We start from the raw sequence: 16056 nt of genomic DNA on the forward strand, positions 1-16056 counted from the left end.
TCTGTGTGTGTGTACACACAAACATATATATGTATAGGTCCTACATACTATATATGTGTGTGTGTATACATGGGTTTGTGTTTTCCAGATTACTAGGAACTTTTCTATCAAGGCACTGATATTCAATTACAACCTGTGGAAAAAAAATAAAAAAAATAAATTAGTTTGCACACAGCTGAAGAAGAAACACTATTTAAATTCTAATATTTTCTGTTTTGCACTGCTTTTGTCTTGGTGGACATTAATGTAACTTTCTTTTCCCAAGCTGAAGATAAAATGTTTGTCTTACAGTCTTATTCCAAAATAGAGAAATGACATTAAGTGTCTGGCCCCTAGAAGGAACAGTATGTGATGAAACAGAATATGCCTGCACCTATATTTAATTTTGCTGAAAAATGTCTTCTGACCGACTGGTAGCTCCTCTACTTCTTTTCCAATCCTCTATTTTTATGAGGTTTCTTTAACACTGATCTTTCCACAAACTGGTGACACAATCTCAAGATTGGAATTGGTCAGAACATGTTTGATGAAATATATTTTAACTGAAATATGCTGCTGCTTGGCCGCCAAAACATTTTGCAGAGAGGCTGGTGTTGATGAATGGGGAGTTTTCACTACCCCAGGATGAGGTCTCTGGTCACGTCTGATCTGAAAGCCTGATTGAAAACTTGATCCATCTAACCCAGAAATAGATGTTTCAACACCCTTCCAGCTGAAAAGCTTTTGTTTTCATTTCAAGATCATAGACAAAACTGGAATACCTACAAAGTTTTGAAATCAACTTATTCCACTGTCACCCAGCCAGCTCAGATCGAGACCTCCTCTCCCAGAAACGGCTGTGCCAGATTTCCAAAAAAGGGTGCAGGGCTACAGCTACAGTTTTGTTCCTCAGAAATTACCTGTCACTTTCACTCTAGCTGAGGTGTGAGCACACTTCTTTCCCACCAAGGCAGCCTGAGCAAGGTCTGTCGGAGCAGACTGCAGGCGTGCAGGCCCATGACTTTGTTGGCTCTGGGTGGCTGCTGCAGCAGGCCCAGCTGGCTTCAGCACCGCGACTGCTGAGGCCTACCCAGATTTTTGGCTTTTGTGGCAGCTCTAAAATGATAATAATAACAATAATTAGAAATGTTTGACTTCAAATTCCTCTAAAAGGGTGACTTGATTGAAACCCACAGCTGGTTGAACAGGGTTTGGCTGTGTCAAAGAAAGCCTCCATGCCTGTTTCACTTGAAACCAATGGAGGAAGATAGGTAGTCAAGTCTGCAGTTTCTATAAATGTCTCTGATGTGGATATATATATATATATATATATTTATCTACTGTTTTGTTAAATGAGTGTAACTTTAGTTGTGCTGACTGAATTTTAATGATTTGTTTCTTGGTTTAAAGAGATGAAGTCACATTTTCAACCTGTGAGGCTGTGGTTGGGCATTAGCTAGATAATATAAAAATCTTGGCAACTCCCCTGATTAGACTTTGGTTCTTGCAGTATATGCTGGACTTTGCTGGTCATGTTTCCACTCACTGAACTCTCTGGCCATTTCCCAGTACACCTTGAACTTAGAGTGAAACCTGAAATATCTTATCTGAAACAGTTTTTGTTTTGATTCCTCGAAAGTACTAAACTTGATATAGAGACTTTTTTTTCCCCATTAGTATTATGAGCAAATACTCTGTTCTTTGAAAAGTATAATGAAGAGCAGTAGTCACTTCTATCAAACTCTTCTTCCATAGAGGACCTTGTGGTGCTGTTCTCAGGAATATGCGAGGTGTGAATTCTCCAAGATGTCACACAACCTGTCAACAATACCTGAAATCAAATGTCTAGACACTGTTTGAGGATCTGGGCTTTGGAGAATGAAGCATCTGCATCCTTCTGACGGGCCGTGGAAGGTGGGCTCCTGATCGGACCAATTCTGAAACCAGGAACTGGGGTGATTGAAGTGTGAATGGTTTCACAATGGTGTCTCTAATATCAAATCTGGCAAGGTGGATAGTTTTTAACTAGTTTAAACCAAGCAACACATGTGCTCCACAGCTGGTGGGTGGAAACCTGCAAGGTGCTTTAAGGGGATGTCACCAAGTTGACTGCAGTTCATTAAGGAGAAAATACCCATTTCCACCTTCTCAAAGTAGGAATTTATCATCATGCTTAGCTGTTGCTGTGGGTGGTCTCTGTGCCACTAACATGCTATAGCTGTTAGAAAAGTATTCCCATCCCTCATAATTTTGTAGTGTTTACTTACCCTTGCTGTGACACTGCTATTGACTCTGCAATTGTAATTATGACCAATAATTCAGTAATCCTGATGATATATTGCAACAAATTGACCAATCATTACATAAGCAATTGTATAGTGGCAGTCACTGGAAACTGCCTAGCATTAGACGACGTTAATTAGAGATGACTAATACCTTATCCAGCCTCCAGCATGCAGAGGATGTTGAAAACTAAATGCTAACATTTCTATTAATTTATATGATCTTATGTGATGGCAGTTTGCTAATAGTTCAAATAAGGGGGTCTCCTTTAAAAAAAAAAAAAGAAAAAAAAAAGAAAAAAAAAAGATTGGCCTGTTGCATACCAAGGAACAGCATTTTAGCTGCCATTAGCTTTAGCTGAAGTCATCGGTATCCTGGATTGTCAAAATCATTCGCGTAAGGAGGAGAAGCAGTGCCTATAGAAGTGCCTTTCTCCTCTACAGACACTAAGCTGAAATCTCTTCCAGTACTCGGAAAATATTTTAAAATCCAAAATATGTTTGTGGCAATTAGAGGCAGTTACCAAAAAACCCCAAACCTGTGAATATGAACTGAAGAGGAAAACTACCCCCTCTCTATCCCAGCATTCCCAAGAATTATGTTTTTATTTGGCTGATATATGTGGCATGTGCCATGCTGTTTTTTTCTTAATATAGTGAGCTGCAACATGAGAAGCCCTTGATGTCTTTGGGCTGTTTGTAAGGGATCTGTAGACCACAAATTAGGAAAAGAAAGTTCATATATTCTGTGCACAACCTACATAAGTGAGAATTACAAAATGTGTGTTTGCTTTAGAAAATTTGCACTTTTCCACAAGTGGAAGTCACAGGTTGCTACAAACACCTTAGCAAGGTTCAACAGATACCTGCCTTTTGTGTGGAGGGCTACCATTGGTAGTATTTCTGTGCTTTCTTCCATAGTACCCCTACCACAGGCCCAACCTTCATCCTTTTCTTCCTTTTAACTTGCTTATCCACATGCAGTTCCACTGAGAAAACAGCCCCTTCTGTAGTGGCTTCAGGGTAGTCGAAGAGATACATACAATTACAAACATAACCATGAAAGTTGAAATGGATTCACCTAGGCACCTTCTCCCATACCTTTCTTATCTTGCTTATTTTATAAGGTTTGGGATGGGAGCCTTGTTTAAACACAAGCTAGCATTACACCCTAACTTTAAATATGGAACTGTAGGCAGCAGTGTAACCCAAGTGTTAATACAATAACTTTGACTGCAGACCTTAGCTGAACCCTAGAGCCCTGTGTATTCTGCAGTATAAATATAGCCATTTGGGGTGATCCTTTGCTTGGATAAAATGCTTCCATTCAAAAGTAATGACAGTGTTTAAATTAATTAAGTTATAACTGAAGTTTTTCCATGATGCTATCTTAGAATAATAACCTAGTAGTGGTACACACAGCCTAATCAAAATCAGGCTTTGTGGTTTTAGGTAATATACAAACACTCCTGTAGACCTGAGGTTAACGAAGTAGAGCATTTCTAAGGGAATTAAGCACCTCAGTCTCACGTTCTGAAGTTACTTCACTACATAGGACCAGATTTTTGAATCTTTGCTTTCAACAGAAGCAAAGGGCAAATGATAAAGAGAGAGCTGCAAATTATAGGTGCTACTTTCAATAGGCCTCAGGTGCCTGGGTGAACTTCTACAGCTATTTGCACCTATGTACTTTTAAAAGCCTGAGCTTAGCTCCCTTGCTTTTAAAACTGGGAATTAACACTGAAACACCTAAGCATGAGCAGAGAAATGTGAGCCAAAGTATCTTTAGAAAGCAATTTTCAAAGGTATACTGTTACATCAGGTTGTAAATAAGGTGCCTGAGAAAGGTGTTTTTTTTTTTGTAAGAGTTGCAGAAGTAACTTGAAATATCCTGCCAGGCATCTGTCTGCATACTTAGGGGGCACACTATTTAGAAAACCAGTGAGCTAAGCGCTCCACACCTGGTAGTTAGGGTTCTAAGTCACTGTTGAAAATACTGTCTTTAGAGTTGTTCTGAAGTAACTTTACTGGACCTAGTAAATGAAAGCACAAAGGAATAGTTGTTAAAAGCAAATACTTACAGCTAAAGAAGGCTTTTTATGATAAAAGAAATGGTATGTCATGTGTAGCGTGCCTTCTAATGTTAGCAGCTCTTCTCTCTGAACCAGTGCTGTGAAGTCAACATAAGGTAGAAGGAAAACTCCTTAAAGGCACTGACTCGCTTTGAGCTTCACTTGTAGAAATATTTTTTTTAACCATGTCTTATATAAATTAATTTAGTGTCAATTGTGCTGAAAGGATATGTTGGCTCTTGATCTTATTGCTCACAGGCAGTTTTTTATATATCAGAGAGATAAGAAAGATTCCATCAAATCACAGTACTTGAAAGAAAGAGGCAGAGAGATCTCCCTCCTTCCTCCCTTCCTGTACTTTTTAGCCACAGGAGTTTCTGAAAGTGCTGTGTTGCTGCTCCCCTCAGCTCTCCAGCATTATCCTACAATTTAGACCATCCCTAGCACCTCTTTGCAATAGAGATGTATGAGGTTGAGATGAGATTTAGTTAAGCTGGTGGAATCAGGAAGAGGGCTTGAACGTGGTTACAGTGCAGGATATACTTAAGGGATTTTGGACTGCATCTGAGCCAAGCCTGTGTTAATTTTGAAGCTAATTTGAGATCAAAAGCACAGAGACTGTTTGAAACCTTATCTGAATCAGACTGCCAGATCATTTAAGGCAAATGTTAAGTAAGATCACTTCAATTACTCAAATTAGTTAATCTTAGTAAGTGGGATTGGGGCTGATCAGGGGCTGATCTCCTACTGTTAGATTACAGTAGTAAGTGGGATAAATTAACTTACATATTTCTTAATGCTGTGGCTAGGCATCTAGACAGCTAGCTCATCCATATCTGGACCACAGAGGTAGCTATAACCTGAGCTCACAATTCCAAGGCTGTTGTCTCCAGCATCTAAAAGGCTCAGCGTAAGGGTATGAATTTTGACCCACCACCAGTTTGGGCACAAAGCAGTTCTCACCTTTACAGGGTCATTGCCTTAGAAATCCAATAGCATAACTCTATTCATATATACATAGTGTGTGACTCTTCATGATAGCTGAGAGGCTACAGGAGAGTTTCACTGTGATAAAAGATATTAAAAATATCTTAACTGAACCAACAGGATGGTCAGATGCCAGCTGAAATGTTGACAAAATCAACTCATTTAAAGATGCACCTGTGTATGAGGAAGTTTAATTTGTTTCATCTGTAATGATTTATTTTAGGAGGTAGGTAGTTCTGATATCAGTTTATAAGTAGAAAATTTTGCAGAGCCTTTTTCTAGCAGAGCAAATTTCACAACTGGTTTTGACTTGCATTTTCCATGGTTTCAGAATTTAGGTTTGGTAGCAAGGACTGAGAACTGGAGATGTGTAGCCAATTTTCTGGTCTTTGCTTCCTGGTACCAGCCTTAAGCAAGGTCCCTTCATACATCTCTGCCCTTCTTCCCAGCCAGTAAAGCAACTATCAAAACTTGTGTCCATCTTAAAAGTGAGTTGAAGCCTTTGAGTGACTATGGAAGTGAAAAGGTCTTTTACTTTTCCACCTGTTTTTAGGCTGCTTAAGACTTAAGCCTCTTAAGCCAATCTTTCCTTTTGGTAATTTCTTCTCCTCCTTGGAGTAAGGAGAATGTATAAAGAAAGCTACTTAAGAAAAAATTGTGGTTAACAATAAAAACAATAACAATAATGTTTACTATGAATTACAAATTTTCATCTCTCAAAAATTCAAACTTGTGGTTCAAACTACAGCTGGGCATTGGTATGATCTTTTTCCTTGGTATGTGTGCAGCTGTTTCTGGTCTTGCAGAAAGAAACACACATATTTTAACAGAGAAAGTGGGCCCAGCTCTGAGAGTTTCATTGTGCCACTCTGTGGAGGTACATCAGTACTGTTCTGCAGAGCCCACTTTCACAGGAGCCCTGAGCAGGCTGGTGGCTTAATAACATACCTAAATGGAAGCTTAGGGTAAGGCCATCAGATTAATTTTCACTCTGAAAGTCAAGCAGGATCTGAAAGCAGATTAAAGGCTGAGGCCCCAACCCACCAAGTCACCTTACTTATAAAAGAGGCTAGAGGAATCAATAACATATGTAATTTACAGCACAGCAGTAATAGTAGAATTTTATAGTGGCTTTCAGTTATAGCATTGCAATTGATTTCTTTACCTTCTGTGTATTAAATATTCATAACACTTGCTGTGTTGTGTTATGCAGAGGACCAGAGCAAACCAAGTGATGTGTGTTAGGTCCCATTTCAGCTAAGATGTCTCAGTGTAATGTTGCTGCACATTTTATTCTGGGTGCCTTTGGTGTATGACAAGCTCCCATGGCTCACATATTCTTGACTGTCTTTCCATATATTTCACAAGTTCACAAGACATACTTGTTATTAACACCAGAAAGTTCTTGTTTAAAAAAAAAAAAAAAAAGACAGATTCTTTTGTAAATATAAGCAACATCTGGTTGTGATTGGGAAGGAGATTGGCATTGAAAGTCATTCTGAGAGGTTTATAATGCTTGCCCTAAAACTATCTACAAAATCCCCTCCCTCTTCTGCCCCAAGCCCTAAAAAAAATTTTTTTTTTCCTTTGATACTCTGACACTTTCTCTAAGGAAAGCTCTGGTAGGCAACAGTGCTTAAGATCCAAGGGAAAAGTTCTTATCTATTGCCTCAAGCTACAGCCTTTACCTGCTTAACACCTGTAGTTTGATTGATAACACTTTACAAGATATGATAAAGACGTTTAATACCATTAGTAATATTCAAACACTAGTAATCTTTGCTCAGAGTTATGGGTTCAGCCATTACCAATACCAGTTCCTATTTTCTGCTGCAAGCCAATTGATCGGGGTGTGCAAACTTTACTTTGTACATGCAGTTCCAGTACGAATATGACCAAGCACATTCTTGTTCCATGATTAGATCTGTATGAAAATCAAGAGGAATTGACTCCAGTTACTTTATGCTATGAAGTAGCTGTGGACAAACACATCAATGGGACAATAAAGGAGATCAGCTGAGAGCTCTGGTGCATAAACACAGCATGAAAATATCTCGAATATTTTTTTCTGCGAGACTCTTCTCAGATGTGTTCTACTGTCTGGTGAGATCCTCCATTGGTTTGCACCTTCAGGCACATTTGGGTTGTGACAAACACACTGCCAAGAGCACAACCCCGTACTTCACTCTGCAGTTCTCCTGGTTCACACCCTCGCACTTTTGGTGCTGAAGGAATGTCATATTGGCACACAGAGCCTGTTTTTTTCCCCACTCTGGCTTCTTGTGTGGTTACTGTTTGTTTTCACAAAGTGAGTGCAGGCTGCTCTGTAGTGGTGTAAATAATTTTTACCAGATGCCGGTAAACATCAGAGAATCAAACCAAAGGAAAAAAAAAAAAAAAGAAAATCAGAAAACATGATCATCTTAATGTCCCCTGGGGCTGTGCAGCCCTACTAGCAGCCTGGAGACCTTTAGAAAATGAAATTTCAGCTCAGTGAGTCTTGAAGTGAGGAACAGGCCAATCCTATAAGAGATCCATAAGTCGAGGCAGTTACTTGGACTGCTGGTATTTAAGGATAACCTTATCAGATAATTACAGAATCACAGAATGTTTTGGGATAGAAGGGACCTTTAAGGATCACCTGGTTCCACCCCCCGCCACAGGCAGGGACACCTCCCACCAGACCAATTCTGCTCAAAGCGCCATCCAGCCTGGCCTTGAACACCTCCAGGGATGGGGCATCCACAGCTTCTCTGGGCAGCCTGTGCCAGGGCCTCACCACCCGCTGAGTGAAGAATTTCTTCCTTATATCTAGTCTAAATCTACCCTCTTTTAGTTTAAGGCCATTTCCCCTTGTCCTATCACTACACTCCCTGACAAAGAGTCCCTCCCCAGCTTTACTGCAGATCCCCTTTATGTACTGGAAGGCCTCTAGAGACTTTAGTCTCCATGGAGCCTTCTCTTTTCCAGACTGAACAACCCCAACTCCCTCAGCCTCCCTTCAGTCTGTGCTCCAGCCCTTTGATGGTCTTCATTGTCCTCCTGTCGGCTCACCCTAACAGGTCCATGTCCTTCTTGTGCTGGGGACCCCAGAGCTGAAAGGTCTTCAGGTGGGGTCTTATGAGAGCAGATCAGAGAGGCAGAATCACCTCCCTCACCCTGCTGGCCATGTTTCTCTTGATGCAGCCCAGGATACAGTTGGCTTTCTGGGCTGCAAGTGCACCTTGCCAGCTCACGCTGAGCTTCTCATCAACCAACACCCCCAGGTCCTTCTAAGACCTGCTCTCAATCCATTCTCTGCCCAGCCTGTATTTGTGCTTGGGATTGCCCCAACCCAGGTGCAGGACCTTGCAGTTGGCCTTGTTGAACCACATGAGGTTCGCACAGGCCCACTTCTCAAGCCTGTCCAGGTCCCTCTGGATGGCATCCCTGCACCACACAGCTTGGTGTCATCAGAAAACTTGCTGAGAGGGCACTCAATCCCAGTGTGCATGTTGCTGACAAAGATACTAAACAGATAAGTCTTAATAGCATTTTATAGTTACCATTATACAGTGACAAAGTGGCGAAGGATCAGGGCCAGATCCTCTGAGCTTGCCAGTCTTGTCCATGTTTTTATCTCATTCCAAACCAGCGCTCTTGTGTGTTCCTCTGTAACATCAAATCCCACCCTCAGAAAAGGTCTTGCAGCCACAGGGGTTGTCCACAGAAGGCTACCTAGCTCTGACCAGCTCCCAGCGTAAAATTAATGAAATAAGCATTTCCACTCAGCCTAGGTGCAATGGCAGTTGGCAGCTGGCTGGAGCTGCCCAGGGAAGAAGGCAGAGGTCTCCCTCACATCACTCTTGCTTCTTCAAAGAGACACAAAGAGGGATGATGTTTATAAAGTTCTTCATGGACACCCATTCAGCAGGAAAGTATGTTTTAATTTTTGTGGGGTGTTTTTTTTTTTTTTTGTAATATTGTTAAATATTAACCTCAACTATCTTAGCAAATAACAGAAAGTGCCTTAAATACCTGTTCAAAAAGCAATTTTATTGGGAGCTCCTCAGCAGGACAGTTGTGCTTTTTTATTTCTTCACTTCCATTGCAGAGAGTTGCTAATTAAAGATGTCATGTGGACCCACACAGGAAGGAAAGAATTTCACAAGATATCCTGTTTCCCACCCGAAGGATGGGAATAGAGTGGGGGGAGAGAGAATGAATCAAAGGATGAGCACAAGGATATAAAGTTAAAGCTGCAATAGTGACAATAAAGGTTTGTTCTTTTCCACAGGAGCCCGTCCCAAGAAAGAATTCCTGGTGGGCCACTTCCTGTTCACATTGCTGTCTTTCTCACGAGAATCCACTCTTAATCCCTGTGCCTCCTCGTGGGCTCTGACAGATGGTGGCATCCTACTGGACTCTGACTGAGCAAAGCAAGAAAGAGCCAATGACATGATACAGCAGCAGTGGTGCTGGAGTGTGAGGCAAAATCCACAGCCAACACTCACAAGAACTGCAGCAAGAATGAAAAATACTTACGTGACTGCTTGTGGCAACTCCAGATAAAAATAATGCAGAGATACTTCAAAAGCTCTATCCTATTTTGTTTAATGCATGTTAGGTTATATCTATGGGGTCCTGATTCTATGAAGAGATTTCTTGAGAAGTGTTAATCACTTTTGATGCTTATCCAGAAGGCTTAGGAATAATCAAGAGATCTTTGATACTCTGTACAGTTGCCCTTGGAATAACTGTTCTGCCAGCACTGCTGTTAATCTAAACTCCTATCTTATCTGCCTTGAGTGAAGAACACTCTCTGAGAGGGCTTGAGAAAACAATTCTTGCTAAGTAGATGTTGTAAGGATGGTACTGTTAGGTTGCGTAGTGCCACACTGCACCTGTGTACTGGCACTGTGCATATCATACGGAGAAACAGGAAGCACTGGGAAGCTGAGGTCCACTGAATCCTGAGATTAATTAATCACAAACTGTAGGCTTGGAAACCACTACCTTTAACTTGGTTACTCTTGTAGATGCACAAAGAAACCTATTTAGACAAGACTTTACCTTATGGAAAATATCCAAGTTTTTAAACTGTTAGCTAAAAACAGTGGCTTTGATAAAAGGAAGGTAAAGAATCTCATTCTCTCACTCTTCTCTCACTAGTAAAACCAACTTATTAACCAGTTGTCTCACGCCAAGTTCCAGAAATTAGGTAGAAAGACAACTAAACGTGAAAGACAGGTGATTATGGAAAAGTCTGTCAAGGCATTTTCAACCTGGAGGCAGACTGGTATAAAACAAATACAGAAAGCGTGTGATGCAGACATAAGAAAAAAATTGATAGATCTGATTTTTTTTTTTTTTTTTTAAGAAAAAGTTATCTCCAGAATCTAAGAGGGACTTCCGTATTCAGTGAGACTCAATTACTGGACAGAAATAATCAACAAGCCACTGAGTAAAGAACTCTTTTTCTCCCCCAACCACTTCCTTTTTGGAAATACCTTTTATTCCTGATAGGTTGGAAGAAACTTGACAGGAAATTGATAAGAGAATGGCAATGCTGTTCTTTAGATGAAGAGTCTGACTGGCTGAGTGTAGCCAATGAAGCTCATTGGTGACACATGAATAAACACCAAGCCAGAGCCCTGCCCTGGAGGGTAGCATGAGATTGTGCTGTTCTAGAGAAAGTCCTAGAGGCAATCTTGGAATGTTTCTTGTGAAATTAAAAGTATGTTCGAATTCCCTTTTCTGTAAAATGGTATTCTATTCCCTGATATTTCGTAGAAGTTTCTGTGTATTACTTATCTTAGTTGATCCTATTATTGAATAATAAATGCAGATTGTGGAAATGTGCCAGAGGGTGCCGTTTCAAAAACACCATCACATGCTGTGGTTTCCAGTTTTGTCTCTAATGACCAGAAAGCAGGCTGGTAAGAAAGCTGTGGTCTTCAGAGGAGCAAAGATGTGGCCATGCACTTTTAGAATAACAGGTGTGCATTTGCTTTTTTTTTCAGACTTCTAGTGGTCTGTCTGGGTTTGGTAATACTAGTTTTCCTCAGAGTAGTACAATGAAAATACTCAAAGGCAACATAGAGAAAAAAATCTTATAATTCTCTGTGAAACTGAGGTGATTCATTGCACAATGGCAGCAACGCAGGTAAGACTATAAGATAAAGCCTTGAAGACTTTTAAGTTCAGTTTCTTTCACCAGGAAAAGATGGTTAAAATAATATATGTTCTCTATTGCATCTTAAAACAAACAAACAAGAACAAACAAACAAAAAAAAGTTGCAGGAAAATAAAGAGTTTAACTGAAAAAATGATAGAGCTAATTCAGAATGGAGATTTCTTCTTCCAAAACTGCTTTCTTATTACAGTTCATAGAATCATAGGATTGTTTGGCTTGGAAGAGACCCTGAAGTATCACCCAGTTCCAACCCCCTGCCATGGGCAGGGACACCTCCCACCAGCCCAGGTTGCTCAAAGCCCCAGCCAGCCTGGCCTTGAGCACCTCCAGGGATGGGGCATCCACAGCTTCTCTGGGCAGCCTGTGCCAGGGCCTCACCACCCTCATAGTAAAACTTCAGTAAAGTTCACCCACACAGTTGTTCAGGAATAGCTGCAGAAAGGCTGTACTATAATAACATCCCTTGGAGACAGACTTGTCAGTGAACAAATGAATATTTTGTTCTAATTTTCATATCATTGACTAAAAAGAGAGGGAATAACATACTGTTCCTATCATATCTGTGAGTCTCTAACAAGATCAATGCAAAATTCAAGAGAAGATGTGTGCAAGTTGTGAGATGTGAGATCAAGCATTACTGCAGAGAAGTCCTCAATATTTTTGCTTCATGGTCAGTGACAAAATTCACACTTATGCTCCTGTATTTGAGTAATTTCAGTGCCAATTCTCCCTCAGAAAATGTTTAATTTTTTTGTTGTTGTTCCTTTCTAACCGATCAATTGTTACTTTTTACCCGAAATCATTGTTTATATCATTCAGTAGTTTATCACCCAGAACACCTGTGTGGGAACTGAAGGTGATAAGGAAACTTTCAATACATCACTGCTTTCTATTATCAAAGTGCGAGCAGGTATAGAAGTCATTATCTGTCTCCTGTTTAGGTAAGATAAGGGAATTATAAAATGGGGTGTGTTCTACTTATGGTCAATATGTGAAATCCCACCTGAAGTGATAAAGACTTGGAAACTGTAAATTAAATGTAAAAACAAGGTCTCAAATCTGTTCACTTGGGGATTTTATCATGCATTTGTGTTCCAGAGAAAATCTTTATTTTCTTTTTGCTATAACGCTTGTTAATGGTGGTGCCACTGTGAGATATTCACTTATATCTCACTTCTTGGGAACTGTGTTTGGGCAGCTTCTGGCTCTTATACTGGGTTGGTGCTTGCAAGGGTTTATGGCTGAATAAAAGTGTAGGGATATTCCTAAATCTAAGAGTGTTTTTAGCCAAACATGTCCTGAGGGACTGTGCTGAGTTAGAATTGAGGGCTCATGTTAGCAACTTCACTGCAAATAGATTGGAAAGGGCACCTGCCCTTTGAAAATACTCTTATTTTTGAAAACATCCTGTGCTAAGGATGATTTAGCCAAGAGGAAGGATGGATTTTGTGGACAGCACTGGCCTACTGGCCTTGGAATCAGGAGACCCATCATGGATTTTCCCTCATGGGTATAAAGTACCTATATTGTGCTGAACTCAGTAGCCTCTATACTTCTGTGAGTCTGTGTGTTGCCCTTTACTTTTTTGAGTTGAAATACCAATGCCACTAACATGATCTGTCTTGCTTTTTTAGACTGGAAGATTTTTAAGCTAGTCTTGCTCTGTGAATATCACCATGATAATGTAAGGTGGATCTGCTCCCCTCAGACTGGTGTAGCTGGGTGCCTGTAGTGTATCCTCCACACAAACAGCTGGAAAGCATTATGTGCATAGAAACACTGTTTAACCTGAGGCATTTTCCTCCCTCCATGTTTAGTATGCAAATATGTAGTCTGTTTTGGGGATCTGTTGAATGCCCGGAGCATCTTACCACTCTTTGGAGAGTTGGTTCTGCTTATCTTGCTTTCTCAAAACGTCTCAAAAATCTGTTTTTGTCCTGCACACAAGACAAGATTTCTCAATGGCATAATGCAGACCTTCTGGCATGCTAGCCCATCACTTGTTTTGCATCAGTCAAGATTTCTCACTGTAACCATGCTTCTTGATAAAGACTATACAGAAGTCCTGGGACAAAGGACAATCAGGAAGCTTTTTAATGGCTCAGAGATCCTGGCTCTGCTTCACCAATCAGCCCCAAGTTGAAGCAGTCCTGTTCTGCTTCTTTTCAGGGTTCCTTTCACAGCTCCCACTGTTACCAGTGTAAGCCACGATCTTCTAATATCAAAACAGAGAAGTCTGCTTGGGTGAGCTTAGTTCTCTCTGCCCATGTCAGACAACCTCTACTGTTAGCAGCTGTTTTGCTATATGTAGGGGCTTAACTGTTGCTTGCACTGAATTGAGAAGAGTGTACTTGGCAAGCTCATTGGCTTAATGAGGTCTGCAAGCTGCCTTTGAAACCAAGACTCCCATGATGGCAATTGCTTGCACTTTTCAACACAGCAGTCTTTATTTGGGGTAAAATTTTCAAAAGTGCTTAAGTGAAGGTCAATAAGACCTAGCTATTAAAATAAAGAAAGAAATAAAACCTGGACCCGTAATTAACAGATGTTTGTGGTCCTGCAATAAGTGAAACTATTTTAACAGCACTTTGGTAGAAACCAAATGCTGAAGCAACCCTTTCCTTAAAAAGTGGCTTAACTGTGTAGCCTGATGGTAAGGACTCTCTCCCCGAGAAAGAGCAGCCCCTCAGTTCAGGGAACATTTAATTATACAGACCAAAGGAAACAGCACCAAAAGGAAGATGGCTTGAAACTGCTTCCACCCCCACTGCTGTACATCAGGAGAACATCTATAGCAAGGTAACATGCTCCTTTGGAGGCAGTGGTTCAGGCTCTGGTGCCGTACCTCACCTTATTTCCCCACGTATCACTTCCATCTTCGGGACAGCACAAAACAGATGGCATGGAGGAAAGCTGAGCAGCTGGCAGACAGCTTGGAAAGTCACAGTCTGGTTGTCTCCCTTAACTTCAGGAACAGTGAGTGGCATCCTCAGGGAGGAGAGACAACGACTTCAGACACCCCATGAAGCTGAAGGAGTTATCTTTTTTACAGGTTACTGAACAAAAAGGGGACAGAACATCACTTCTTGCTTTGTGAAATCTAGCCTTTTAATTTCCTTTGTTTTTACTATATGTGTCCAAAAATGAAGTGTTTCATTTTGGGGGTCAGAAGGAGCTTTTCAGTTCAAAATGACATTTTCTTGTTTTTTATTTCATGTAAGAAATGAGGGCGGAAGTTATTTCAGTTTAATCCAAGCTTCCAAAATGTTTCCCAGTTGGCAGTTGTGCTGAAAATAAATGCAATTATTCATGCAGCCCTATGCACTTTGCACACAGTAGCAATGAGTTACACAAATACGTATATTTCATTTTAAGGCATTCGTTTACACAGTGAAGTAGCAAGACTAAGCATGGGAATATATGTTTCAGATTCAGGGCCTGGATTTTTGAGCACATACGATGGACATGGATGATAGAAAATGAATACAAATTCCACTTAGATTTATTTGAGTTCCTTCTCCTGTTAAAGCCTGGAGCTTGTGCATTATTATCTGATTGTTACTTGCTTTAATAATAACAACCCTGTGTGGGATGGAATGAAAGCTTTCCACAATAAACCTCAGCTCTACTGACCTGACTAGCTTTGACCCGAGTATTAGGCTGCTTTCCATGACAGGCTGTGGGGGCATGGCGTAAAATGAGAGAAGCATCTGTCCCTAGGTCAAGTAAATGAAACAGAGTTTATGGCAAGAAAAAACATGAGGCTAACTGGATATCTCATTTATCCTTCTAAATGTAAATGAAAATCACATGTAAAATATTATTAATAAAACAACTGGCACCTTTGGTTATTTCAAGCCTCAACTCTGCCAAATGCAAATACAATAAATAATTTTAGAGAGAGAACTGGGTAGGCTAGTCCAAAATCTGTTTTTGTATTTTTTTTTTATAGAGATGCCAAGACTGTTTGATCAGCATGGGAGAGCAATTTGTTGACTCACGAACTTAGCTCTCTCTGATTACTGCTTACATAGCACTTTGGAAAGGTTGGCCAAATACCTTCAAGTCAAGTACCTTGTTATTATGAATGTGAGTGCCAACAACAAAGAAAAAATAGCCTACATGTCACTGAATAATAAATCATGGAGGCAAATAAATGGCTTTTCTAAGAAATGCTCTGTTTACATTTTGTCATGTGACACGGCTTTGCTTATGCTCATGGACGTGATAACACTTAAAAGAATATTTCCCGTTCAGTGCAGCATCTTGGCATCAATCATCTTAGCACAACTACATATTCAGGATCTGTTTGCAATCAGGCAAACAAAGTGGCAAGGGAGACTTAGTGGTAAGACCAATTTTTAGTTTAAGTGATGAAGCTCTGTAGGTAAACATAGCTGGCCTTGTTCAGCGGTCATAAACGACCTCCCTCACATGAGCCTTTGGCATAATTACTCATGCAGAACAGGTATTCATCCTCTTTAAGCACCACATGAATGAGGCCATGGTAAAGTTATGCAAAGGGAATATGTATCCAATCTGATAAGAAGTCCCTAATAAT

At 40.4% G+C, this 16056-nt stretch overlaps 1 long non-coding RNA gene across 6 annotated transcripts in view; it reads left to right on the top strand.

The window, feature by feature from the left end:
* LOC308190643 overlaps positions 1-14349 on the top strand; it is a 105826-nt gene extending 91477 nt beyond the window's left edge. For 4 of the 6 annotated variants that reach the window (XR_013947424.1, XR_013947425.1, XR_013947426.1 and 1 more), the window contains one exon: positions 9597-10296. This is a non-coding gene — a long non-coding RNA (uncharacterized lncRNA). Of the gene's footprint in view, positions 1-1734; positions 1894-9596; positions 12646-13129 lie in introns of those variants that run through there. The other 2 variants (XR_013947428.1, XR_013947429.1) reach the window with 2 other exon arrangements.
* The last annotated feature ends 1707 nt before the right edge of the window (positions 14350-16056 follow it).

This window comes from Anser brachyrhynchus (assembly GCF_964034855.1).
Source record: "Anser brachyrhynchus genome assembly, chromosome: 2".
NCBI classification, from domain to species: domain Eukaryota; kingdom Metazoa; phylum Chordata; class Aves; order Anseriformes; family Anatidae; genus Anser; species Anser brachyrhynchus.